At 37.2% G+C, this 26,877-nt stretch overlaps 1 protein-coding gene across 11 annotated transcripts in view; it reads right to left on the bottom strand.

Moving 5' to 3' along the window:
- BNC2 (basonuclin 2) overlaps positions 1-26,877 on the bottom strand; it is a 444,196-nt gene that overhangs the window by 182,282 nt on the left and 235,037 nt on the right. Inside the window, exon 1 of one of the 11 annotated variants that reach the window (XM_055302021.1) lies at positions 21,320-21,355. The exons of 9 other annotated variants lie outside the window; for them this stretch is intronic. The gene's annotated coding sequence lies outside the window, so the exon portion shown is untranslated. Of the gene's footprint in view, positions 1-9,785; positions 9,829-21,319; positions 21,356-26,877 lie in introns of those variants that run through there. One more of the 11 variants, XM_055302020.1, reaches the window with a different exon arrangement.

Below are 26,877 nucleotides of genomic sequence, written 5' to 3'. Positions count from 1 at the left end.
TCAAAGAGCTTTTATAGTAAAAGTTTCAGAAATGAAGTCATTAGTTAAACAAATATTTTTTGAGTGCCCACTCTGTGCCAGGAACTGCGAATAAAGATACTGTAAGACAGACAGTACCCTCAAGAAATTTAGCCTGCAAGGTAAGTAAATGAGCAATTTTAAGTACTGTGGGATAAAAACACGGGGTGCTATACCACAGGGAGAATGTACCTCTAAATCCAGTCTTATGGAGAAAGAGACTGCTTCACTGAGGAGAAATGAAGTAGGAGCCTAAAGGTCTAAAGGTGAAAAGTAAGCCTGAGCTATTCCAAGGCAAAAAATTTGGAAGTCAACTAGAAGACAAGCTAAACAGGAGGCTACAGAAGCAGGGCACAAACCAGGTACAGTCTGCCAAGAACAAGACAGAACTTTAATCTTTAATCTTTAGAGAAATGGGGCAAAGTCTTCTATTTCTTTCCTTGTGTTACAGTAATAAATGTACATATAGTATATAACTACAAACTATTTTGGCACCTGGACTGCAAAACTGTAGCCAGGAAATGCAACTTATAGAATTTATGCCATTGGGCATTTTCTATTCTGGTTTTTAATTCAGCCTAATGTGGAAAAAGGTCTTTTCTGTAGGAACTTCCAGAAAGATAGTGTCCCCCCAACTACTAACCCACCACCCCGGTTCCTGAGTCTTGACTGAATTGAGAGGTACAAAAAAAGAGATTTGGCTTTATGTTATTTTTATTGTTTACTGCTTCCCACTCAGTTGCTTAAGTTGTATTTATTTAAGGATGACAGGCTCTTAAGAAGGCAAGTCACCTCTATTTTATCCCTTAATACCAAACATTTCTATTTCATACATATTATAGGTAAACACAATATACATGCCAATCAGTTCTATAGGAAAAGGCTAGCAACACAATATAGATATCACACAGTGCAATGGTGACAGAGAGGGAAAGAGTGGCAAGGATTGAACATACCATGTAACTGCAACCAGAAGGATTACAGTACAAGAGGATGTACCTAATAATGCAAGTGAAGAAGGATATGCTGAATCTGAAGCATTTTAAATTACACTCATGGAGTGGCATTTGGGAGCCCTCTTTGCTCATCTAATGGTTTTCATGCCTGCCAGATGCGCGACTATAATTAGATTCACTAAAACTTGAAAAGAATGGCCAATGAGTAACATTTTTCCTAAATATCCCCAGAAGGAATCTGAAGTTCCCAACAATTTATGTATGGAAAGAAAAAGTAGACTACAGACATGAGATTGAAGGGGTAAGAGTCTCATGAGAAACTGACAAAACACTTAAATGACAATAATTTATCAGGGTTATATGGATCTATGAACTGAAAAAGAGATAAGGATCTGTGAGCAGTTTCTCCAACAGAATTTAAATGGTATTAATGAAGAAGACACGATACACACCTGAAAAAATTTCTATCTGCTCTCAATAGTCATACTCTGTGGCAAACTTAACTCACATTCCAATCCAAAGTATGTCACCTTTCATTGCCTCAGAGTTCAAGAATGCCAACAGGAGACCACACGTGCATGGTGTTTTTCCCAGGGCACACCAGCAGGCACATACTTAGCATAATTAGTCATAAGTACATACCCATTTTCAAGATGATATATGGATAGCAGACTCTGTTGCTTACTGACACTTAAAAGAGATATTTAATTTGTTGTGATAAAGCAAGGAAAAAGTAGCTGTCAGTTAGGCTGCCATTTCTGTCATAGTTTTTAATACAGCTCCTGTAATTACACTGCGGTTCTTTATGTTAACTCAGTGAAAGCTTGCTTGGTTTTAGCCTGAAAACAATTTATGAAATTATAGAAACAGAATGAACACAGCAGTTCATTTGTTGAAGCAATTATCCAGATCCTTGTCAAAAAAAAAAAAGTACAAGTGAGAGAAGACTGTGATGTGCAAAAAAATGGTTCTAATTCTATGCTCTAATATGTACAATATGTCTGTGGTTGTGCTGAATTATGTTAATAAACTGCAGCCGAAATATATTTGTCACAATACAAAGAAAAGGCGCTATCAATCGTCCTGCCAGATACTTTAAATTAGTCACCAAAGGGTCCAGCCAGAGTTTCCTTTACAACCCGCAGATGAAGAGAAAAGTTCACTGTACAGTTTTTCTTCTGGGACCAGAAGGATTTTTCTAGTATTTTGAATTATCTGGAAAATAACTGTAAAGTGAACCATGGCACAAATGCCATTTTTAAGTGACATTTAAAAATCTAACCGTAGGCACCAATCTGATGTTATTTTTGAGTGGTTATCCATCAAAACCCAGGTTCCCAAGCAGTTTCTAAGGAGATATAGGACATTTGTTGAACAGAGGGTGAGAGAGTAAGGCAAGAGGGTGAGAGAATAAGACAATAAAGTGATGTCAGTCAGGGTTATTGCTTAAATAATTGCATAAAGACTAAAACAAATTTCAAGGTGAATAAAGTCTCACTTCATACTCTATTAAGGCAAGAAATCTACAGTTTGTTTGCATTTAGTCAATAAAGAGTAACTTGTAAGAGCAGCATTGTGAAGCTATGTCATCCAAGTTTTACTAAGTGTGTTTCAAATCTCTGAAATAACAATTAAATCCATTTTAAATATTCTACCTGCAGAAAAAAGTAACAATTATTGACCTAACTAAAAAGTTTTCAAAATTTTTATACATGTACATTTCTCACATAAGTATCTCCCAAAGAAATAACAGTTCAAGAAAAGTGTTATTTCACCATACTAAAAATAATCTAACCTCTTTCTTCTAACTAGACCACAGAACTTTAATAAAAGCACATTACCAAATGTTTCCTTTTAATTATTTTAATAGTTAATTTGCAGGTGAAAAAGAGAGCAGGGATCTAACACTAAAATAAAATGAAGTGCTAGAAACAGAAGCAAAAAAAAAAAAATCCAAGCTCAAATTGTGAATTGTGCAAAGTGTTATACGCAATAAAATGTGGATGTTGTTCTTACTCTGCACATCTGGAGATGGTTTAGTATACCGATTTCCAGAAACCAAGCAATTGTCCAGGCTGACTAGCCCCTTTCATTCACAAATAAACAATTAATGAAATGGACAACTAATTCTCCAAGTGTTCATATTCATTAGGCTGTTTCCTGAAATTAAGTATCTGCCTCATGATACAATACTGTACACATTAAACAGCCTCCCATCCCTCCCCCTTCTCCAGCCACCTTTCTTCTCATATCAAATGTAGAGAACTCAGAATTTTTATTTCTCTTCACCTTCCTTATAATAACCAAGATTTGTAAAATAAATTCCTTCACTGTGCTGAATAAGTACAAAATATTAAAATATGAAATCCCCTCACTAAGTCTATTCTCTAGAGAATTTCTATTCTCATGGCTCTGTGGATTCACTAAATATTTATCAAACACCTACTATGTGGAAAGCAGAATTCTAAACCCTGACCTGTAAACATAAATATGTCCTCAAGGAATTTACAACTGAGTAGGGAGATAAACCTGACCACAAATAACTATACTATAAAGTAGAATGTGATCAATGTGACAAGAGAGGCATAAACAAAATGTTTTAGGGTTCAGGGGAGAGAGACTACTTCTTCTGAGGTAATGAAAAAAGGCTTAGTGAAGGAGGTGGTTTGGAAGATGGATAGGCTTTCAAGAGGCACTGGACTCGAAGGTCCTCAAGGTCAGAGACCATGTCTTGTTTGACTTGGCATCACCTCCCACACCTAGCACAGTGCTGGGCCGTCAGCACCATGAAAAAGCTATTTAACTGACTTCAGCAAGCCAAGATGAGGAAAGAAGATCACCCAAGAAGATGAACGAGTCCTGCTAATGGCTGTTAAGACAGCATGTGCTCACTCAAAGACCATCTGAGTTTTAGAACAGAGAATACCGAAGAACATAAGGTTAGAAAGGTACTCTAGAAAACAAATTTAGACCAAAATAACAGATAGCCAGCAAAATTTATTTTAAATTTGTGAACCACAGGAAACATTGAGAATTTCTCAGCATATGAGTAATTAGTAGAACCATATATCTATTGTTGAAGTTTAAGTAAGAAATAACCAATATAGTTTTCAACTCTAAAATGCAGAGCACATAGTAAAGAAAAATACACCACATTAAGGAAATAATTAGGAACCCACAAACTTACTGACCATTACATTGACAGTGTGCCTTGAAGGCCAAGAGAAGCTTCCGTTATATGTGTGCAATCCAGAAAAAAGTTTCTTTAGCAAACTTTAAGTTTAAAAGAAAAATGAAATCAAAGAGAAAAGCAGCCCTAACTGCCATAGGTTGTTCAAAATTCATGGTGGCAGCAGGGTGTGTAACATTCCACTACCACTACTCAGACTACTCAGAACAGGTATTTATAACAAAAACAACACATACAGCTCTTCTGGAAAAAGAGATGAGCTTTTACCTTTTTTTTTTTTTAAATTCCCTGTATTCTGTTGTTCAAGCAGTATTACTTGCTATGTTTTAAGTGACAACAGACAAAATGTAAAGGGAGCCTCCCAGGCTTCTTTCTCACCATCATTTAAGATCTCCTGCATCCCTGAATGTCCAACCATCAATTCAACTTTATGTGAAAAATTCCTGGCAACCAGGACAGCAGACTATGACAATTTCCTGGGATTTCCAAGAAGGAAAGGCGACAAGTATGCTTGTCATTTGGATGTGTCATGCAGGATTGCAAAATTTTCTGAGTTGCCTCAGATTCCAGATAGGCTGTGTATTTCAAATTGTCTAGATGACATTATGTAACATGTACCTTAACACAACAAAAAAGTAACAGCCACAAAAGGAAATGGAAAACTGCCCCCAAAGAAACAAAGACTACTGAAAACAAATCCAGATTCCTGGTTCATGTGCCTCCAGAGCCAAACCTAATGAAATAAGGCTCAAAACCAAATTACAGTGGTCTTATTAAAAATAATAATATAAAATTATTTATATATACTTTGTATCTATAATGTTTAGAATTGAAACCCAAGCATGTTAAATTTGACTGTCACAAACTTTAAGAAAAAATACTGAGGTGAGGACATACCCTGGGATTTCAATGAATGAAATCCTAATAGAAACAACTGGCCATTGGTTAAAACTTGGACACCTTCCCAAAATATTAAAGAATTTTTTATTAGCAAGCATGGTGTCTTACTCATTTCAACATCCCTCTCCCCATCCCTCTCTTTAAAAAAAAGGGGGAGGGCACCTAGGTGGCTCAGTGAGTTAAGCATCTGCCTTCAGTTCAGGTCATGACCTCAGGATCCTGGGATCAAGCCCCCTGTAGGGCTCCCTGCACAGCAGGGAGTCTGCTTCTCCCTCCATCTCTACCCACCCACCCCACCTCCTGCTCATGCTCTCTCTATCCCTCTCTGAAATAAATAAAGCCTTAAAAAAAAGAAAGCAAAGCAGAACAATATAAAAGGATTATGAAAACAGCTCTATTTCTAGATCAAATTCGAGTTCACTCAGCCCATTTTCACCCAAGGGAATCCCACTAAGGGCTTTAGAACCAATCCCTCCAAGTTTCACCTATAGATGATGGGGAAAAAATGTGAAGTTATCTATAGGAGATTCTGAGTACATGCCATATGTATGGTCTTTGTGGCAGGCACAAAGATTACTAAAACCTTTCAGTTAATGAAGGGTTAGGTTTCAGGGCTTTACTAATGGTCCTCCAAAGCACTAACAGTTCTTAGCACTCAGTTTTATATTATGACTTAAACACATACAACACAGTACTCGTTATATTTAAGGCACTGTTTTAGGCATTATAAATTCATTCAATCCTCACAATTTATTTAAACTATGTAGGATACAAGTATTAATTATGCCCATTTCAAAAATAAGAAACTTGAGGGACCGAGACCTCAATAACTGTCGAATGCCTCATAGCTCCTACAAATGGTACAAAAGAATTCAAACCTGGCTGCAGGGTCCATGCTTTTTGTCATTATGCCAAGCTCCCTTTACCCAGTAATGTCATCAAACCATTCCTGAACTAATCTCTATAGTGAAGTGTTATTTTACAGTCACTAAGCAATTTCCAGGGCTACCAACTTTTAAGACATGCATGCACTTTTCTAGCCAGGCTTGCTTATGGAAGTCTTATCAATTATCCCCAATTTAAAAAAAAAAGATTTTATTTATTCATTCATGAGAGACACAGAGAGAGGCAGAGACATAGGGAGAGGGAGAAGCAGGCCCTGGCAGGGAGCCTGATGTGGGACTTGATCCCCAGACCCCGGGATCAGGATCTGAGCCGAAGGCTCAGAAGGCGCAACCGCTGAGCCACCGAGGCATCCCAATTATCCCCAATCTTATATTCTTATACTCAGTGTAGCACCACACGATCAGTGAGGCCAATCAATGCCTTGGGGACTGTCATGACCAATCCCTCCCTGCCATGTAACCTCTTCGATGGCTGGAGTCTGCTGGTTAGCCACACTGTCTCTGTGATTTAAACCAGACCATCTGGTCTTGTTCTCTGAGCTGGGGCATGCCTGAAATACTCAGATTGCATTTAACAATTTCTCTCTCTGGCCAAATTTAAGCTCTAGAGCTATTCTACATAGATTTCAGTTCATTCTACAATAACATAGAGAAAGTTTTCTTTGAGATAAACTTTTTCATTATCAAAGTCTGTTCATGGGATGACCACCCAGCAGGAGGAAAGCCATAGGGAATGTGGCAGTGGACTTGAGACATGACATCCAATATAATGTTCAGGGGCTCTCCTTATTTACAGAATGCAATCTGTAGGAAAGATCTACAAATTCCAGTATCAAAAAGGAGGTAAATTTCATATTACAATACTTAATAAACCCTACAAGCTCTTCCAAAACTACAAATCAAAGGTCAGATTGAATCAAGGAGCAAGAACATGAAATAGAGAAAGGATGGATATTACTCCCTTCTACATGAGCCTAGACTATTCAATTACTTAAGTCATCCATTCTTTTTTTTTTAATATTTTATTTATTTATTCATGAGAATACACAGAGAGGAGAGAGAGAGAGGCAGAGACACAGGCAGAGGGAGAGGGAGAAGCAGGTTTCATGCAGGGAGCCCGACATGGGACTCGATTCCGGTCTCCAGGATCATGCCCCTGGGCTGAAGGCAGCGCTAAACCGCTGAGCCACCTGGGCTGCCCAAGTTATCCCTTCTTAAAAAATTAATTAATTCAGTTGGTCTTTGGGAAACTCCAATACAATGTCTTCCATAGTCAATAGTTGACTGGTCTCATAAAGTTAAGAGTAAATTGTTGCAGGCTCATTTAGTCTTGAAGCTATGGAAAAAGAGGTGCTCTTTCAAAACTCAACTGACTTTCAGGAAAGAGGAGAGAATGATTTTCATCAATAACATTTATCTACTGACATGGCAACAAATTTAATTGAGTCACCAAAATTCCCAAACTTGTAAAAGTGAAGCAATTCAAAAAAATTTTTTTGTTGACCATCTACCATGTCAGGCAAAAAGATCATTAAAGCAAGGAATGCGGGGATCTCTGGGTGGCTCAGTGGTTTAGCGCCTGCCTTTGGCCCAGGGTGTGATCCTGGAGTTCAGGATCCAGTCCCACATCAGGCTCCCTGCAGGGAGTCTGCTTCTCCCTCTGCCTGTGTCTCTGCCCCCCTCTCTCTCTCTCTCTCTGTCTCTCATGAATAAATAAAATCTTAAAAAAAATAAAGCAAGGAATGCTATCTTAGAATGGTAGATCAACTGGGGCCTCAGAAAGGGGGGAAGAGAGAAATTCAAGTGAATTACAAAAGTTGAAAGGGAGGGTGGCTTTCCTTGGGGAACAAAAGGAGAAACATGAAACCAAACGTCCCAGTTAAAATATTCACAGAAAAATTACTATGTACACTATCAATGCTCTTACCAAGAATATGAGAGGAAAAGAGAGGGGCACAGAGAAAATTCAACCCCAACACAATACTTTGGAAAAACAAGAATAATTCTCTTAAAAAAAAAAAAACAGGCTTCCTGGCATACCAACCTCTCTGTGATTGCAGGGTGAAAACTGTAACATAAAAACCCAGTCCATAAGTGCCAGAGGAAAAGAAACTTTCCCAAATAACAAAATAAAAATAAACCTTCACTTAAAATAATATATTACACACTGGTGTAAACTGAAATGCTCTTGTCCATGGGTTGAGCTTATGAAACTCTTAAACACGAGCATGTAACACTAACAAACTATTTGACATTATTATTTGGGTTCAAAGACTCCCTTTTTCTAAATGTTTATAGCACCATACCAGTTATTTCAACTGAGCTGACACAATGAATTTCAAATGATCTAATACTTTTGACTTACCAGCGGATTAGCACATGATTACTCTGAGTAAAAGGATTATTATTACTGCTGCTCTAAGATATTAACACTTTCTGTAACACACTCTAAGGACGCTGTATAGATCACTAAAAAATGTGACAAAATACATGGGGGAAAGGGGATTTTTAAAAAAGGAAGGTGATAAGTGTTCTTCTCTTTTAGGTTTTCTTGCTTAAAATAAGGTGGGCCTCCCAATGGCAGAAGCAGCATTTTGCATTGATGCTTTCAATGGTTTACAAGTTACAAATAAGTAAGTCCAGTATTCAGTGCACTTAAGAAATTAAACCACGTGTGGCCTTCTTCGCATGAAGATCAGGCTCCAAACAAAAACCCCCACTTTGTAATAGACAACTAATTCTCCTGTAATGAATGACAGAACACAGCATTAATGTACTTAACAAGACAGAGCTAAATTCAATGAAGCTTGACGCCATTTATATGAAAAAGGGTTACATTTGTAGACAGAGCCAAAGGGAGAGAGGATAATTCTGAATTAAGCAGCACAGCTTCTGCTCTGGTTTAGTCCTCTCGCAGGAAATAAAGATCATAGCTAAAATAGAACCCTTAAAACTGGCAGCAGCAAACAAAGCAAAATACCACCATATTAAATCCTAACTCTCACTGATGAAAAGGTAACAGCTAAAGGACTTTGCTTAGAGCCTCTATTGGCAAAAGTGCCACTTCTTTATAGCCTAATTCCTGGTCCATCAGAAACCTGCCTTTCTCTACCAGACTCCATGATATGCAATTCAGCTGGCACAATACACCGTCACAGAAAAAAATCAGATAACCTGTATGATGTCTTACTACCTACTGAATCTTATGGATACATCATTAAATCAAAAGATGTGAAAGTAAGCCATGCGAAAGAGAGTATGCTGAACAGATAAGTTGAGGTGGCTTTTTTGAGAGTTTTAGTGTTACATTTACCCTTGCTCTAACAAAAAGGTCGGAGAAGTCCTAGGGACACAAGTTGTTGTGGAAGTGTGAAAGTGTATGAATATGTGTGGCCATCACAACAAAAGATTTTTAAAAGCTTATGAATGAAATAAGGCTTTTTTTTTTCACTGTAAGTTCAGAAAATGGATTTTAAAGCAGAAAAATGGATTAAAAACATAACCTATGAATGATGTCAATCAAGCATGTACATTCTAAAAACACTCGATCAATTACTATACGTAGATAAGAGAATATTTGACTTCCTCTAGCAGGTTTATAGTAAGAACGCTGACCTAAATAGCACCTTTTATGCATCTGGTGATATGACTTATATCTATAGGATGTTCTTACACACATGGAGGTAACACCACCTGGAACTGCTATACCTTGAAGCAGGGAAGCTTCGGTCTTCCTCTTCTCTCCCCTATTTACAGTGTTATCTGGTTCTGTTGTTGTCACAGAGCCAGGGAATGAAGCTCTTCCAGAAAACTTACCCAAGATCAAACTGTGCCTGGTGACAGCAGTGTCCAGGCCATAAGTAATGTTCAAAGGATTCAACAACGCCTGTGACTGATCATTCTCTTTCCCTTGCCATCACCTGCTGATTTTGTCCAGGTGTTTTATGGCTATCTTGAGGATCTGGAGAACAGACAGAAGGAAGACTTTGCCAATTTCTTTTGTCTGGGATTGTGAATTCCTTACACAGATGGCGGACAGCCTTAGCTGGGGGCAGCGCCAGGCTATACTGCCTTCAACCTCCAAAGGGCAAAACAGAGGGAGACATTATCTTCTCCCACAACACTGCCTGTAACATGTCTGTGGTTAGCAAACTGAGACAGCATGGCTTCACAGGGAGTAAAGTGAAGAAGGAAGAAAGTCAACAAATAACTTGAAAATATTTACCTGTTTGACGTTTTACCAAGCATTTATTTACCAAGGAATCAAAACTGCTGATGAGACAGATGATTCCTGAACAAATACACTTCTATCAAAGATTCCTTACCCCAAGGTTCAGTTACTTTTTTCAATTATATGTCAAAGTCATCAGCTCTCCTAAATTAAGTGACTTTTAAATAGTGACTAAAAATCCAAATCAACTCTTTAGAACTATTATACTGCTGTACTAGAAAGAATGGACTGGTGTCTAACTACACCTATGATGTCTAATATGGTAGCCACTAGCCATATGTGGACACTGAGCACATGAAATGTGGCTAGTCCAAATTGAAATGTGCTGAAAGTGTAAAATAGACACTGGATTTTAAACAGTACATAAAGATGAATGTAAAATGTCTTGATATTCATATTAGTTACATATTTTTACATCTATTATACATGAACATAATGTTTGATACATTGGGTTAAATAATACATACTATTAAAATCAACTCAACCTGTTTCTTTTTACTTTTATAATGTGGCTCCTAGAAAATTTAAAATTATGCGTAAAATATTGGATGGTACTTGTCTAAACACTAGGACTCTTGTCCTTTTCAATCTATTGTTGGTTATTTGACCATGGTCGTCTTTAGCTTTCTGAGCCTCATCATTTTCAAATGAGAGGGATGGAAGTAAAGGATACAGATTCAAAATTTTACAGCTCCAAAAATCATAAAATTTTGTTTGCTTATTTTTTCAGACTTTCATTCCTAAATCTCAGGTCCATTTTCATTTGAACCTGTTCTAAACAATGAAGAACAAATAATAGGAAAACAGGTGTTATTCATTAATTAATTTACAAACCTACAGCTCATTCTGATGATTTTTTAAAAAGATATCTTTATGGGGGGCCTAGGTGGCTCATTCAGTTAATATCCAACTCTTTATTTCAGCTCAAGTAATGATCTCTGGGCCCTGGGATCAAGTTCCATGTTGGGTCCCAGCTCAGCTCAGAGTCTGCTTCTCCCTTCTCCCTCCCTCTGCTCCTCCCACGACTCTCTCTCTCTCTCTCTGAATAAATATTTATCTAGAGATATCTAGATATCTTTATTTATTCAGAGAGAGAGAGAGAGAGAGAGAGAGAGAAAGAAAGAGCAGGGAGGGACAGAGGGAAACTTATGGGGTCAATCTCACAACTCTGAGATCACAACCAAGTTAAAACCAAGAGTCAAATGCCTAACCAACTGCACCACCAAGGTGTTCCTCTGGTCATTTTTTTAAACTAAAGTTTTTCAGAATGATTTGCATAATGTTTTTAATGTCTGCAAACTTAATAATCACAAGAGTCCCATCAGTGACCAACAACTCAACATGATATATAAAATAAAAAATATCTATGCCCTGGATGGATATGGATTTATAAAACAATGAACTGAGCTGCTTGTCTTGTAAGTTCAAACTTACTATCACTTGTACATTTGATTGTCTTCATCTAGCAAGAAGACTACCAGAGCAGATATACTCTACAGAAACTTCAGAAAAGCTTTAGTGGTTTCTCTACTAAATCACAGGAGGTATATCTTAAATTACAAGGTATGGCTGATCCTTCTTGGAGGCACAATTTTTGAAGCAATAGCTGCATCAATCTCATCAGTTATTACTAACTTTGTGATCATTCATGAAACACCTCCTCACACAGCTCTTGGGTGGCCAGGCTCAGAGAAAGGATATTTTTAGGAGGCTGTTGCTTCCACAATGTGTACTAACTGTTGGTGTTATGTTGATTAAAACATGGCTATGGATGAAAAATCTAAAAAACAACAATTTCAGGGGACAATTTAAACACTTAATTACATGCTATTATTTCCCTACTACTCAGGCATGATGAACAACTTCATTCTCTAAGTTCCTCATTGGAAATAAACATTTTATTTTACAGGTTATGTTGAGAATTCACTGCCTGAATTGTTTAAAGGAAATGGAAAACAGGAGGAGAAGATTCAATATAGGACAGAAATTCAGTATCTGTTTAGGACATGTATTCTTACCAAAATGATGGTGAAACTAAACCCCACATCCTGGCTCACAGAGAACCTTGTTGGAGTACGTTACTGTATGTTTAAAACACACACACACACACACACACACACTCCCCTTACTTATGGATATATTCCAATAAATGAGACAGAAGGAGTACTCAGGTCTGTCATAAGAAATTGAAAGTACTACATACAAGAATCAGGAATTACAAACTGGGAGACAGAAAGAGTGTGTATTGTACCACACTGAGTTACTTCCTGGTGTGATGTTTAAAATCTAATACATAGTTACCAAAAACGAGCTATCAGTGGATTCTGTTATATTCTATGTATCCAATGGGGGGAAAGCACAAAATGTGGGAACTATGGACAGGAATGAAAGATCCAAGTAAAGAGCTCAGGCAGATAGGCGCAAGTAAAAAGTTAGCATGATGTGGCAAAAGCTAAGGAGTCTGCAGAGGAAACTATCTGAATGGCTTAAGCAATCACACACTGTAAAGCATTTCAGCGGACCATTTCAAAATTTCCACATCATAGGTTAAAATGTAAAGCTGATTTTAAAGATATACAAATAAAACATTAATTGCAAATAAACTTACATGTAAATAAAATATTTATTTGCTTTTATAATTATTCCTAATGCTTAACAGATAAATACTAAAGTGAGGATGAATTAACTCATAGTTGCTCTTTTCTTGGCTAATAGCAGTGGTATGTGGGCCATAATGCCAATGGCTCCTACCAAAACCCTTTGAGAAAATCAATGTAAAGCCAGTTTTGAGCTCTATCGTTAGTACACAAGATGAAAAGCAAAGCAAGAAACGAGGAGGGATGTTATCTTAAAAAATGGTTTACTGGGTCTTTCTGTACCTTCGTTTAATGTCTCTCAAATAACAAGACTTGCTTAAATATTAAACTTGGAAACCATATGATTTCAAATGATCATCTTATGCAATATTAAGTTTTAGTTGCCTAGCTGACAATTTCATAAGAGACACCAAATTTCTTTTTAAAATATTTCAAAATACTATTTAAAACTCTTAACTACCATGTTAAAAAAATTGTATTTCTTCACAGTAAAGAGCTTCTTGAAACCACCAAAACATTCTTGCCCTCTAAATATCTGAGAATGGTCTCTTCATATGTTATTAATAATCCAAAGTATTCATATTAATGGGCATACAATGAATATTCAGTTGCATGTGGGTTCATACCACAGAAGTATCAAAACCAAAACCCACCTTGACTTGTACTTGCCTGATATACCTGCATAAACTACTTAACTATACCAAACTTTGTGTCTTACAGAGAGTTATATAAACACTCAGTATGGCAACAGAGATAGATATATGTACAAAGAAATACCTGCAATTTTAAAGGGGGAGGCAAGAAAAAGTGCTCACACAACATAAAAGTTAATTTTACATTAGTATCATTAATATTATACTCACAGTGTAACAGCCAAATAAACCTTGTGCTTTAAAAACAAAGCAGGTCACTCCAGTTGCCTGCTGCATTCTGCTAAGAAAGCAAAACCTACCATGCATAGCTAGTGTTGACACTCTTTCTCAATGACTTATTGTCTCTGGTCAACTTTTAAATCTTCCTTTTCCATATCTTCCATCAGAAACCCTCACTTGTAGAAAGTTACATTCGTGGCATTAAACACACATAAAGACTTTAAGGAATGGTTACAAATAGAAGTTATACTTTTTAAAGTCCTCGTTATTTCCCTTGTTTATTTGGGTATTTAAGTTTTTCTTTAAATCCAAAAAATATTTCTTTAAAGAATGGTCTTTGTGTGGCTGAAATTAGAATGCACACAAGATACTTTTTCAAGGCCAGCAAGCACTTCCTAACCAAATCCCCCACTTCCTTTGCTAGCTAAACATAACTCTTTTAAATGTGTACATCCTTTAAAAAGTTAGAAGGGAGCACCTCTCATGTAATAGCAGGCAGCTGGGAAGCCAATTGGTACAGTCCGCGTGCACATTTTAGAGAGCAGCTCTTTAACATTCAATAACTAAGTGGTAATTGGGCCCAGAAACATAAACTGTCAAACTGAATCAAAACCTCTTTGCTTTTCAGAGTATTATTTGCAAGATTATACTAGAATTAAATTTAAACATGCATCCACCCTATGCATTCAGTCAAATTATAAAACAAGAAAAAAAAAATTGCCGTGCTTTCTTTGGATAAAATTAATGTCAGCTTTGTGTCCTTAAACCAGACCTGATCGGGAAATGAAATATGTTTAGTCCTGAAATAGTTGTGGTAATTCAATCCCTGCACTCTCCTTATTTTCTTGATGACAAAGAAAAACTCCCAACTGGCAGGGCCACCTGCACTGATTACTCCTCCATCCACACCCACAGAATATGAAAATGAGCCAATGATCATTAACCTTAATTTCTTCTAACATAAACCTCGGCTCTTTTTCAGTCTTGCTACTCAGGGAACCCCCCTGAGATACAGAAAAGGGATGGGGGGGGGAATAAGGAAATAGGGAGTGAAAGCTCAGAGCAAAGGGGGTGGAAAGCAAATGAAAAATGGAATCCACTGGCTTTTAAAAACTGCACAGCTGGCTTATTAAACTTCATACAGCAAAGATGTTACGAAGATAAAGAGATTCTGAGGCATCACCAACTCTCTGGATAGCGGAATATGCTCCTGTCCAACCCTCTCCTTCTGAGCAAACAATAAGAAAGGATGCTTCCTCTCCGCCCCCTCACTCCTCCACCCAGACATCACTACAGAAAGAGAGCAAGCAATAAAAGATAGGTCTGGACAGCAGGAATGCAGGTGTGGCTGTAAGATCTCCAGGATGAGGACCAAAGGGCCTCAACAGCCACAGAAGAGATTTCCAAGGTGAGTACTTCAAATACAGTGTTGAATGCATCACACCTTCTGGTCATTCACATTCAAGTATCACCAACTGGAATCATTTTAATTCAAGCTGTGTGGGGCTAGATCCCACTGGCATTACATCATCTTCTAATGGATGAGGAGCTAGTTGGGGCCCTAAAAAGAAACACAACCAGGAGGGGAACAGGAAAATTTCAGAAATAACAGTCTCTTCTGCACATGTGTATACTGAAAATTATCTTGTTATGTTTGCCTACAGACCTAAGCAGATTGCCCAAAAAGATTGTAAGACCATGAAAATGAGGAACATATCAACATATCGATGTATGCAACTACACATAAGCCTCTGTAAAGCATTCATGAAGCTGGAAGAAAAACAAACCTTAAAAATCATTACATTGCTAAGTGAAAGCAAAAAGTCTTTAAAATGTGTTTTTTTTTTTTCCATTAGAAATACTGAAGGCAAAGACAAATAAATGCTTAAGGAATATAACAAAAGTATAACTGTATTACCTGGAAGTGTATGACAAGACGTTTGTTGTCCACCCAGCACAGATAGACAGAGAACAACTGTGATCACACACTTATCTCCCCTCATTATTTCAGATTCAAATCAAGTGGCAGCCATTAGGAGGGTGAGGCAGAGAGTCAGGAAAAACCAACAAAAACAAAAACCTGGCCACCATTTGGTACTGGATTCTGCCCCACGATTTAAGCTAAAAACCTGGCTCTGGGTCATTCAGTGTTCACTGTCTTCTTGCTTAGCCTCCCAACTGTAAGAGACAAGCACCTATGTATCACCCTTCCTTTGGTTTTTCTCCCCCCATCCTCCCACCCCCACTCAGGCTGTCAAGGGTCAATGGTCCTCTCTGCAAGTAGGGACAGAGTTCTGAAGTATCTGGTGCCATGAGTCATCTTAATAGATACTCTAGCCGCTGTCTGTGACCCAGCAGTGAGCCAAGATAGCAGGGCTTTTAATAAAGCAGCACTTTTGCACACTCACAGCCTGGTTAATTTAATACCTGCCGCTTGTTTACCAAACAGCACAAGCATGTCTCCGTGTCGATAACTTCCCAGTGACAGTGAGGCGACTGAATCTGGGCACGGAACAGATGCACCTTTTTACGCTCTGTTAAACCGTGTCACAGACTACAGCCCCTGAGCGCATTCCTTTATTTATGCTGCAGCCAGTTGAGCTAATTGTCAGAGACAGACCTGGTTCTAATTCTGCAGAGTCCAGCAACTGCAGAAGTACATGTGCTGAGGCATGAATGGTGCAGAACTCTTTTACAAGAGCTGAAAAACAAAGTCCGAGGGTAGAGGCATAATCTGCCCATGTTTGACCTACAGAGACTTCAAAAATGTCACATATCTGAATGGTAGGTTTCTAAGGGTGAGGACAAAGAAAACCGTTACAGCAAACGCCCACGTACAGAGAACAACGGGGCAGAGACGCATTCATTTCTCAGATGCCGGTTCAGGATTGTGCAGTTGTAAAATATTCACATGCATAAAAACTACCTGATCACAGGCCAACAATCAACAGAGCTCACACCGACAGTCCTGCACGATGCCACAACTGATCATTTCAGATACTACGAAGCAAGCCCCTTAATGATACCAAAATCACAAGAAAAACCAGTCCCTCACGGATCCAGCCATACAACTTCAGTCGGCTTGATCGCGTGTAGACAAAGGAACTCCCAAGTATTGTCCTCCTCACACTCTGTAGTATTAGAAGTGTTTCCTATTAGCTGTAATACCATACTCATATTTTATCAGTAGCAAGAGTTCACTCCAGTTAAAGTTCGTCACCCGTCATGGGCATTTTTCAGCAAATTAATGTCTTTTACTTGCATGACTTCTCTTCATATTATAATTTGGGGTTTAAACGGATCATAATACTTTACAGAAAAGAAAAAGAGAAAAAGAGCTCAGTGTTGATAATTTTTACTACTTATGACTAAATGACCTCAACTGAGGAATAAAAAATTAAGTCATTTGTCTTATGGGGTCCAGAGGACATTTTATGGTGCACAATTTAGCTAATAATGGGTTGGGGCCAATCCTTAACAAGTCACATGTTTCCATTGTCCCTTCACCCCCTGCTTATGTTTTTACCACATCCTAACAAAAACATGACCAGAACTGGTGAAAAACATACGGTTCCAACTAATGAATCACATACTTTCCCGCAAGTACAGTAAGTACTACCAGCTGTGTGACAGCCTTGCTCTGGCAGTGGAACCAGCGGAGAACAAGCCGGCCCATCTGAAAGCAGCTGTATTGAAAAACCACAAGCAATATAAGTGTGTCTGACTTCTCAGAGCGGCTTTGTCTCTGTTCTGTGTCTCTGCTCTGTCCCTAAAATATGCCAGCCATCTTGTGTAGAGAAAGTTTCAGAAATTTCAGGGGTAGAGACAAATTCAAACAACTTCAGTTTTTACAAAGTACTGTCACTTTGTCAAGTGGAATGCCACAAGAAATTTTAAAAATACACTTTCCTCCCACATTCATGCTCTGATGTGCATCTTTGGGGACTTGCCTTTAGACTAAAGATTATGCATACCCGTGTATCTAAATAAGGGGGATGGGAGGCAGGAGGAGGAACAGCACAAGATCCAGCCACTTACAGACAGGCTGGCGAACGCGAACACATACAAACACCACACTCAGAACAATTCGCAGATTATCAACTTATGCCACAAGCTACTACAAAAATTCAAACCTGCCATTTATACAACAATAAGCTTCATTTGTAACCACAGAGCATTCTGAAAAAATTCCCTGGCAAGCCTCAGATATTTTTACACAAATGAACTTTTCCTTTCTGTGAAACAACATTCAAATGGATAAACATTACTGTTAAAGGGAAAGAAAGTCCAGCAGCATTAAGTCTAGAAATGTAAGTGGAAATGGTAGGATTTTTTAACCTTTATTGTGTGTGAAAGCAATAGCTAATAAAATTTAACCAATATTATCAAATGATCAGTAGCTTTTATGTAGCACACAAGGACCATTTCAGGCTTGCTCTGAGAAAAAGAAATACCTAGAGTTGTCATTCTTGGCTTTTCCAATGTTTCAATCAGGAAACAAAAATGGTGAAGAAAAAAAAATTTTTTGGCAAGTGTTTTAAATGCAGGGAAATCACACATAAGGACTAATAGGGAGGGTCTGCTTTTAATGTTTGCCTTATCAATTAATTTAGCCAAACAAATTATTCTAAGCTTTATTATAAAGATGTTTCATCCAGTAAAAACCTAATACAAAAGCCACATTAACACATCTTTTCTTTCTGTTTATACTTCACTTCTATGAATAATTTTTGTTTTTAGTGAAGCTATTATTATCAGTGAAATACTTAAAGAATGGTCAGAAGAGTCATTATGTTAATAGTGAAAATCTTGGCCCTTAAAGGGTTTAAATGCCTTCTGAATGAATGAATTTTGCTGTGCCTGTGTTTAGGGCAGTTCAGGGTTGTGTTGGTTAAAGGTAAGTGCTCAGGTTAAACCCAGAAGTTACACCTACCCATATGGTTGGATCAAGGGCAAGATTGAGAACACTGATAGTATTGGGAAAATAGCAAATAGTGGACATATATTCAGGCATGAAAACAAGACTTTTCAAAGATTCACTAAAATGTGAATTTGAAAAACAATACACTGATAAATAAGACTTATGGTTTTTTAAAAATGACTAGTTTATAGCACTCTCAGTTCATAGTAAATCTAATAAAGAATGCTAGTCTAAGAAGGAAACAATCCAAAACTGATTATGAATATTACATAATGAAATCTATCAAGAAAGAACTATAGTTAAGCCAAACATGATAAAGTTACTATGAAATCATTAAAACTCATACTAATTAATCTAATGATAAAGAAAATTATAATATATTGATAATCAAAAAGCAGCTTATGAAGCAGTATACATTTTAAAATGAATGCAAGTAAAAGGACAAAATACTCTGAAATAATACCTACATGAACAGAACTATTGGCAACGGTTTCATTGTTGTTAAGCTCTTTTTTCCTAAATTTTGTTTATTTAGCATACATAAACTACATGTAAAAAATACAAGTTCAGAGTTTTTTTCCAATGTGATAAATTTGATGATTAAGAGATCTAATAATAATAAGACTTCTGGTCTTCACTAATAGTTACTCTTCAAAACTATGTACTGTAAGAAATGTGGAGCTTCTGTCAAAAAATTGAGGGTTTTTTTGTTGTTGTTTTTGGGTTTTTTTTTTTTTTTTGAGATTTATTTATTTATTCATGAGAGACACAGAGAGAGGCAGAGACACAGGGAGAGGAAGAAGCAGGCTCCTTGCAGGAGCCTGATGCGGACTCAATCCCAGGACACCAGGATCATGACCTGAGCCAAAGGCAGACAGACACTCAATCGCTGAGCCACCCAGGCATCCCAAGTTTCTTTGAGTAATTGTTAAAATCTCCATTTTATCATTTGTGTGTATTTTCTTTGTAAAATCTAAAGACAAGTACTAGGGACACCTGGGTGGCTCAGTTGGTTAGGTGTCTGGCTCTTGATTTCAGCTCAGGTTATGATCTCCAGGTTATGGAATCAAGCCCCAGGTTGGGCTCCCCTCTCAGCAGCAAAGTCCGCTGCTCTCCCTTTCTCTCTGCCCCTCCCTGCGCTGGCATATGTGCTCCTGGGAGCGTGTGCAGGCACATGCGCATGCACACACACACAGTCTCTCTCTCAAATAAATAAATAAATAAATAAATAAATAAATAAATAAATAAATAAATAAAACTAAAAAAAAAAATAAAAAATAAAGTACTAAATTTACTTGTATCCCCAGCCCAAATTTCCCAAAGGTATGCTTTCATAATTTGAGCTACACATTGCCTTTGTTAATTCAAACTTCATAAAATTAACAAACCATAGATCTAAATCTTTACCTTTCTAATAAAAATAATACTTTTAAATAGAACTTCTAAACCAGCACTCTCATAAAATAAAAGCCCATGCCCACCACTGAAACACCATTCCTTTATCCTTAAACACAGCAAGCTGCTTTGCAGAACCCCATCCAGGGTCCTTGGTAGTATGTGATACTATAATGGGATCACTGCAAGAGAGCAAATCTACAAAATATGCTAATCCAGGTTGCAATATGGCAGAAATATCTAGATTAACAACAATACTCTCATAATACAGAATTTAGCATCATAAAGAAACATTCAAACTTTTCCATTCTGGGATTTCTGAGAGCACTGGTATGGACTCCTTTAGAATTAATTATTTATTAACTAATTTATGATTTTATTTATTTATTCATGAGAGACACAGAGAGAAGAGAGACAGGGGAAGCAGGCTCCATGCAAGGAGCCCGATACTGGACTCAATCCTGCAACTCCAGGATCACACCCTGAGCAGAAGGCAGACGTGCAACCACTGAACCACCTAGGCATCCCTAGAAAATATTTATTGACCAATTACCATGGCCCAGCATTGTGTCTGTGTTCAAGTTTGAATAAATATAAAGAGAAGCTATTATGAGATTTTGACATTCATAATTTTGACATGCTAAGTGTTTAGAAATCCACAGAGAACATTCCAGAGAAACAGAGGAAAGGCATTAATTAACTCATCTGAGGCTTTGGAAAGACTTCAGGGAAAAAAGTACAACTTATTGGCAGGTTGAGGAATAGGGAAGAAGGTGGACACCATGGGAGAATGCTCAATGAGGGAATACCACAGAATCAGCGGACAACTACAAGTTGGTTTGTGCTGCTGAGGCATGAAGAGACGAGCTAGAGAAGGAGACAGGATCTACTCACAGAAAATTCCAACTGTACCTTTAAGACCTTCTAAGTCCCCTTCCTCTAATGAAACCATGAGATCTGTTCAAGCTGCACAGCTCCATTCTCACAAGAGTGAGCACTATCTACCTCATCAGGGTGGTGGGAGGGGGGTGGGGACAAGAGGACTATGACAAACTAACTGCTCCTTTAACTTCCCTTTTATTTAAAAAAAAACAAAAACAAAAAAAAAAAAAAACCACTGACTGAACACCTATGTACCAGGTACTGTTTCAGGCACTGAAAATTAGGAATAAACAGTCTTGTTCCTTGCTGTTCATGGAGCGTACTTCTGTGGATATCTCATTAGCTAATAATTTCTTAAAAGCATAAACAAAAAATCTGGCATGGCCCTCTATGTCTTTTGGAACCTGAAAGCAAACAAAGACTAAGATAAAAAGAATCTGCATAGGGACAACCTGCGTGGGTCAGCGGTTGGGCGCCTGCCTTCAGCTCAGGTCGTGATCCTGGGATCCAGAATCGAGTTCTGCATCAGGGTCCCTGCATGGAGCCTGCTTCTCCCTCTGCCTGTGTCTCTGCCTCTCTCCTCTCTCTCAGTCTGTGTACTCATGAATAAATAGATAAATCTTTAAAAAAAAAAAAAGAGAAGAATCTGCATATGTAAAAGCACAATGTTCCTGAATCATTTTAAGTCAGACTGATAAAAACATAATAAAAGAGAACAATTAGTCAAGATATTGCTAATGGCAAATATTAGCATATCGGACCAATCAAACTTTGGAAAAATTATTCTCTTCATATGGTAACAGGTACAACCAATTCGTATAAGCCACAACACACACAGTGCACACTTAGGTCTAGACTAAACCTCTGTTCACCCATTATATTGGGGATGTGCTGCCTTATCTTTGGCAGAGATACAATCCCAAGGCCCAATTTCACACATTTAATTCATAAGATAACAGATAAAAAACACCGTAATGCAAATTTTGACACCAGTCAAATTTTAGCACCAACATTTATGCACAAGTCTATACCCTATAAAAGCCACTTTCTCAATAATGCCTAACGCAATACCCCTGGGGAAAACCATATAATAGAGTTTTATAGGAGGGCAGGTTTCTTAATACCAGCTGGTACTATTTGGGCCCTGAACCATGCGAACTGATCATATTAAAATCCAGATACTAGCTATTATATCTAAAATTGTTGCTTCATTCATATTTAGCATGAAGAGGAGTCTATCTAAAGCAGGCTCTATTTAATACAATGTGGTTTTAATTGGAGTCTGTTTTAGATGAGCCACCTGTATTTCATCTTTTTAAAATTATCCATAATTTTCTGCACAATTTGCCTCTGCAACATAACGAATAGCAGTTAGTTATAGATTATTGCCATTGTTTAGATGTCTAAGAAGAGAAGACAAAACTCTCTATTTACTGAAACACAACGGCCTCATACCAAAAAATGAAAGTAGGAAACTAGGGCTCTGCCCTGTTCCAGTACAGGGGTGAACAAAAGCATGTATATGGAATTATTCTTGAACCTTACCTGGAAAGATATCAAATAAAAGCCCTATTATTCTTGCTTCATCGTGACTACTCTATAGCCCAGTGCTACAATAACTAAAATCTCACTTTCTTTTCTATTCAAGAAGAGCCTCTTTCTCTTTGAACATTTGTAACTCTGGACAGTCCACTGCCAGCTACGACCTCAAATAACTTTTTTTTACTGCTATGGCTCTATTTTGGAATTATTTTTACTTAAATATATTCACAGTTTGTTTCCAAATAAAACCATTCAAAAGCTTTATATCATGTCACTATTTTCTAGTTTTTATCAGCCTAATAATTATTCAAGTTTTCTAAAATATGAAATATCATCATAATGATTTTAATAGTGAAGACCCAAGTAAACAGCAGTTTGCAAACTAAAGGGTATTTGTGTAATGCCTATAACAAGAACCACATAACAAACACCTAACAACCAACTTTCAAAGATGATTCATTTAATCTACCAAAATCATACCCCAAAGTCAATAGCCAAAGTCAGAATTACAGTGGGTATCAAATACATTAAAACTGTTTTTCAGGGGCACCTGGGTGGCTCAGTCAGTTAATCGTCTGCCTTCTGCTCAGGTCATGATCCCAGGGTCCTAAGATAGAGCCCCAGGTATTCTCAATCCCCCATTTATATCCCTGCTCAATGGGGAGCCTATTTCTCCCTCTCCCTCTGCCTCCTGCCCCCCTGGCTTGTGCTCTTGATTTTTCTGTCAAATAAATAAAATCTTTAAAAAAAAAAAAAACCCAAAACTGCTTTACATCACTTGCTAACCTTGGGCCTGCTGTAGGCTATTTAGCAGGGATAAAGTGTCACAATCCACTTAAATGTGCTACCCAGTTTTCTCTCTATGCTTACCAGCTAATGGAGGTGATTCCTTTTTTTGTTTGCTTTTTTGTTTTTAAAGATGAAGGTGATTTCTAATTAGTTTCACAACAGGACTCATACTCACCTTATCTTTTGACAGAACTGTTTATATAAATTATATCCCCCAACTCTGATTATATCCACCGTACTCACTCAATGGGCTTAAGTACACTAAAGAAATAGCACCTTTCTTTTTGGAAATGTCAATGTAGTATTTTCTCCAAGATATCCATTTCTCTACTATTAAGTTCTTTAAAAAAAAAAAGAGTTTATTTATTTATTCACAAGAGACATACAGAGAGAGGCAGAGACACAGGCAGAGGGAGAAGCAGGCTCCCTGTGGGGAGCCCGATGCAGGACTCAATCCCAGGATCCCGGGATCATGACCTGAGCTGCAGGCAGAGACTCAACTGCTGAGCCACCCAAGCATCCCTCTACTATTAAGTTCTGACCTTGCTTTGTCTTCTCCCCTACTTACAACATTTTTAGAGGCATAAATAACTGCTATTATTTTTCCTAATTTCTCCAAATAAAATTGTTAAAATTAGTCACAAAAAATCTAAATGTCTGCCTAGAAATAATAAACTAAATACAATTATTATGTTAAAGAACAGTATACCTAAAAATCTGGTCTCAGAATTATTGCCACTCAGTTACCAAAACCATCCTATGAGTAGACCTTCAAATATATCATTCTTAAACACCGAAGTCAGAGCCCAAGAATCTGCCTCCAGGAGTAGAATATATTATAGTAAGGAGGAAAAAAACTCACCTAACTACAAAAGGTCCTTTTCTTTTTTTTTTTTTTTTTTCGTTTTTTTTTTTTGGTTTTTTTAGGCCCTTTCCTTTTAATCCAACCCAATAACATCAGCAATTTCTTTCCCTACTCTATCACGGGATTTGGAGTTGGAGTTCAGTAACACTTCATAGAATCTATTATTAACGTGGTTGGTATAAATTACATATAGCATACCCTTTGTTCTACATAAATTATATAGCATATCCCATATGGAAACTATATTTTTATGTTAATCAATGTTTAATAAACACTAGAGCTGAAGTTATTTGTAGCAGTTTCTCTTGTTTTTGTATAATGCTGCACTACTTCTCCTTTGTCTACTTGGATATTTTAGTCTATGAAGCCAATGCTCTTCAATTTTCTCACTATGGTTAAAAAGGGGTTAATTTTATCCCATGTTGTATCAGTTACAAGATAACTGAGCTCCTTTAAAGACATCATCATAAATCATCTTGATCCAGAAATTATTCTGAACATTGGTAGGTAACAATGCTCTTGCACGAGCATCCTTATTTGTGGACGTTATTAATTAATTTTGTTTATTTACTTTACAATTTTATATCTTTTTTTTCCCCTTGGTCTGTCACATAAAATTTATTAGCCAATGTACCACAAGCTATAACTAGCTGTATTTACTATTTTATAATACCTTGGAGTACTTTGATAACAGCAAGTATTTTTCTATTTTAGTAAGCACAGTCTTTATGTTAGAATGTTATAAGAATATACAATTTTACTGAGAAGGAAAAAAATTAGTAATTAGGCCAGTCTGAATTAATACTGCAGATTTTTGCATGTATGCACAAGATATAATCTGAAGTTACGTATTTCAAAATGGAAAGGACAATTCTATTGCATGGATTTTTTTTTTTTTAGCCAACTCTTAGAGACTCCAACAAGCTAAATTTATTTTTGGACAAAATCCTAAAATAAACTCAATAGATAAATAATAGAACTTTTTTTAGATATGGTGCCTTAGTGTCATTACCTAGTTTTATTTTTTTAAGATTTTATTTATCTATTTACTTATTTATTTGAGGGAAAGAGAGAAAGAGCATGAGTGAGGGGAGGGGCAGAGGGAGAGGGAGAAGCAGACCCCCTGCTAAGCAGGACCCTGGGATCAAGACCTGAGTGGAAGGCAGAGGCTTAATGGACTAAGCCACCCAGGCATCCCCATTATCTACTTTTTAAAATGGGTTTCATCAATACACAGGAGAAAGAAAAATTGCTTATTTAAAATATCACTAACAAAACTTCCTACACTACACATGACACTACACTACACTACACATCAAGGAGTAAGGGGTCCAAGTGGAAGGCAATAAAAGGAATAAAAGGACTCCCAGCAAGTAAGAAAGGAGATAGATTATAAAGGGCTTTTGTTAGTTTGTTTTCTAATGTTGAGAGACTGGGAGCAATTTAAACTTAAGATACTCAAATTTTGCACAAGAAAGTGGCAAAATAATCCTAGGAATGTTCCTTGGACTATTTTAGAATATTACAATTTGGAGACCATTAGGAGATGTGAGTCAATGCACCCAAACACTAAATTAAAGTTTGAAATCATATTAGCATATTGGTCATAAAAAATCATAATGCTGCAAGGAAAAAAATACAATACAAAAAAAAAAAAAAAGAATGACCAGCTGTGGCTTATTGTGCAGGAAGGTGCATGTTTTTAGAGAAAGCCTTCTTTTGTCTCATGTCTAACATATACATCTATACACCATGAAGCAGAGCTAAAAGAGGAATACAGAAAACAGTAACAGATTCCTAACCCAAAGAATACCCCCAAAAATATCTGAAGGAAGTGATAAATTTTGGGGTTACTTTGCCTTTTCTTTTTTCCTTTCTTCAGCCAAGCTACTAGAATTCTATATCTCACTTAGCACATCCTCACAATAAGCCAAAAAGGTAGGATGTCATTCGAAGCCACATCTCTTATCTATTTAGTAAACAAAAAGTGTTGATGTAAATAAAATCTGGATACAATTTTAAATCGTTTGTTCTATAATTATTCTATGATTTAAAAAAAAAAAGCTCAAGCACTGCTTTCCTAGCTAATGGGAAAAACAGGTTAGGGGACCTTAAAAATAAATCCTGTTGTGGTTCAAAGACAACTACTCTGATTTTTTTCTTCTTGCTGTCTATGTAGGGGCAAATTTGTTTCTTCATTTTTAAAATCATATCCTTATGGCTTTCATTAGGCACATAAAGTCTACAGAATTAATTTTGTGTTCAGAATTACTCAATATGAAGCCCTATATAGGAACTCATATGGAAAATGATGCAAAAGAAGAGGCTTCTTGAGGTCCCCGATGGACAAGCAAACTTTAAAAGGGCCATAAATTCTCCTTAGTATCCATGGATTCAGACCTAAAGTGAGATTGGAGTCATGTGAGATGTTGTGAGAGATTCGACAAGTTCTCATAGAGTGTAAACAAGTTGTGATGTCATCTGACATCAAAGCCATCTATACAGAACATGCTGGGGCAAGCCTCCATTAGGGAAGACCTGCCTGCATCAAATGGATGGCTCTAGTCCCCCCAAATAACCCAAGGTGTGATTTAAATTGCAACAGTATATAATAAACCTGCGATTTATCACACTAATTCCAAGTGTTCACAGTCATAACTAAATTTCTGTGGCTGCCCCCAAAATTATATTAGTAGCTTATATAAATAATAGCTTAAAAATGCAGCAGCCCCATGTATTTCAAAGACATGTAAACACAGCTAAGTGTTTAACACACCTGCAGAGTGGAATAGGTCTCACCTATTTAAGGAGAGC

The sequence above is a fragment of the Nyctereutes procyonoides genome, unplaced genomic scaffold (assembly GCF_905146905.1).
Source record: "Nyctereutes procyonoides isolate TBG_1078 unplaced genomic scaffold, NYPRO_anot_genome, whole genome shotgun sequence".
Classification (NCBI taxonomy): domain Eukaryota; kingdom Metazoa; phylum Chordata; class Mammalia; order Carnivora; family Canidae; genus Nyctereutes; species Nyctereutes procyonoides.
This window is presented reverse-complemented; position numbering and strand designations above follow the sequence as displayed.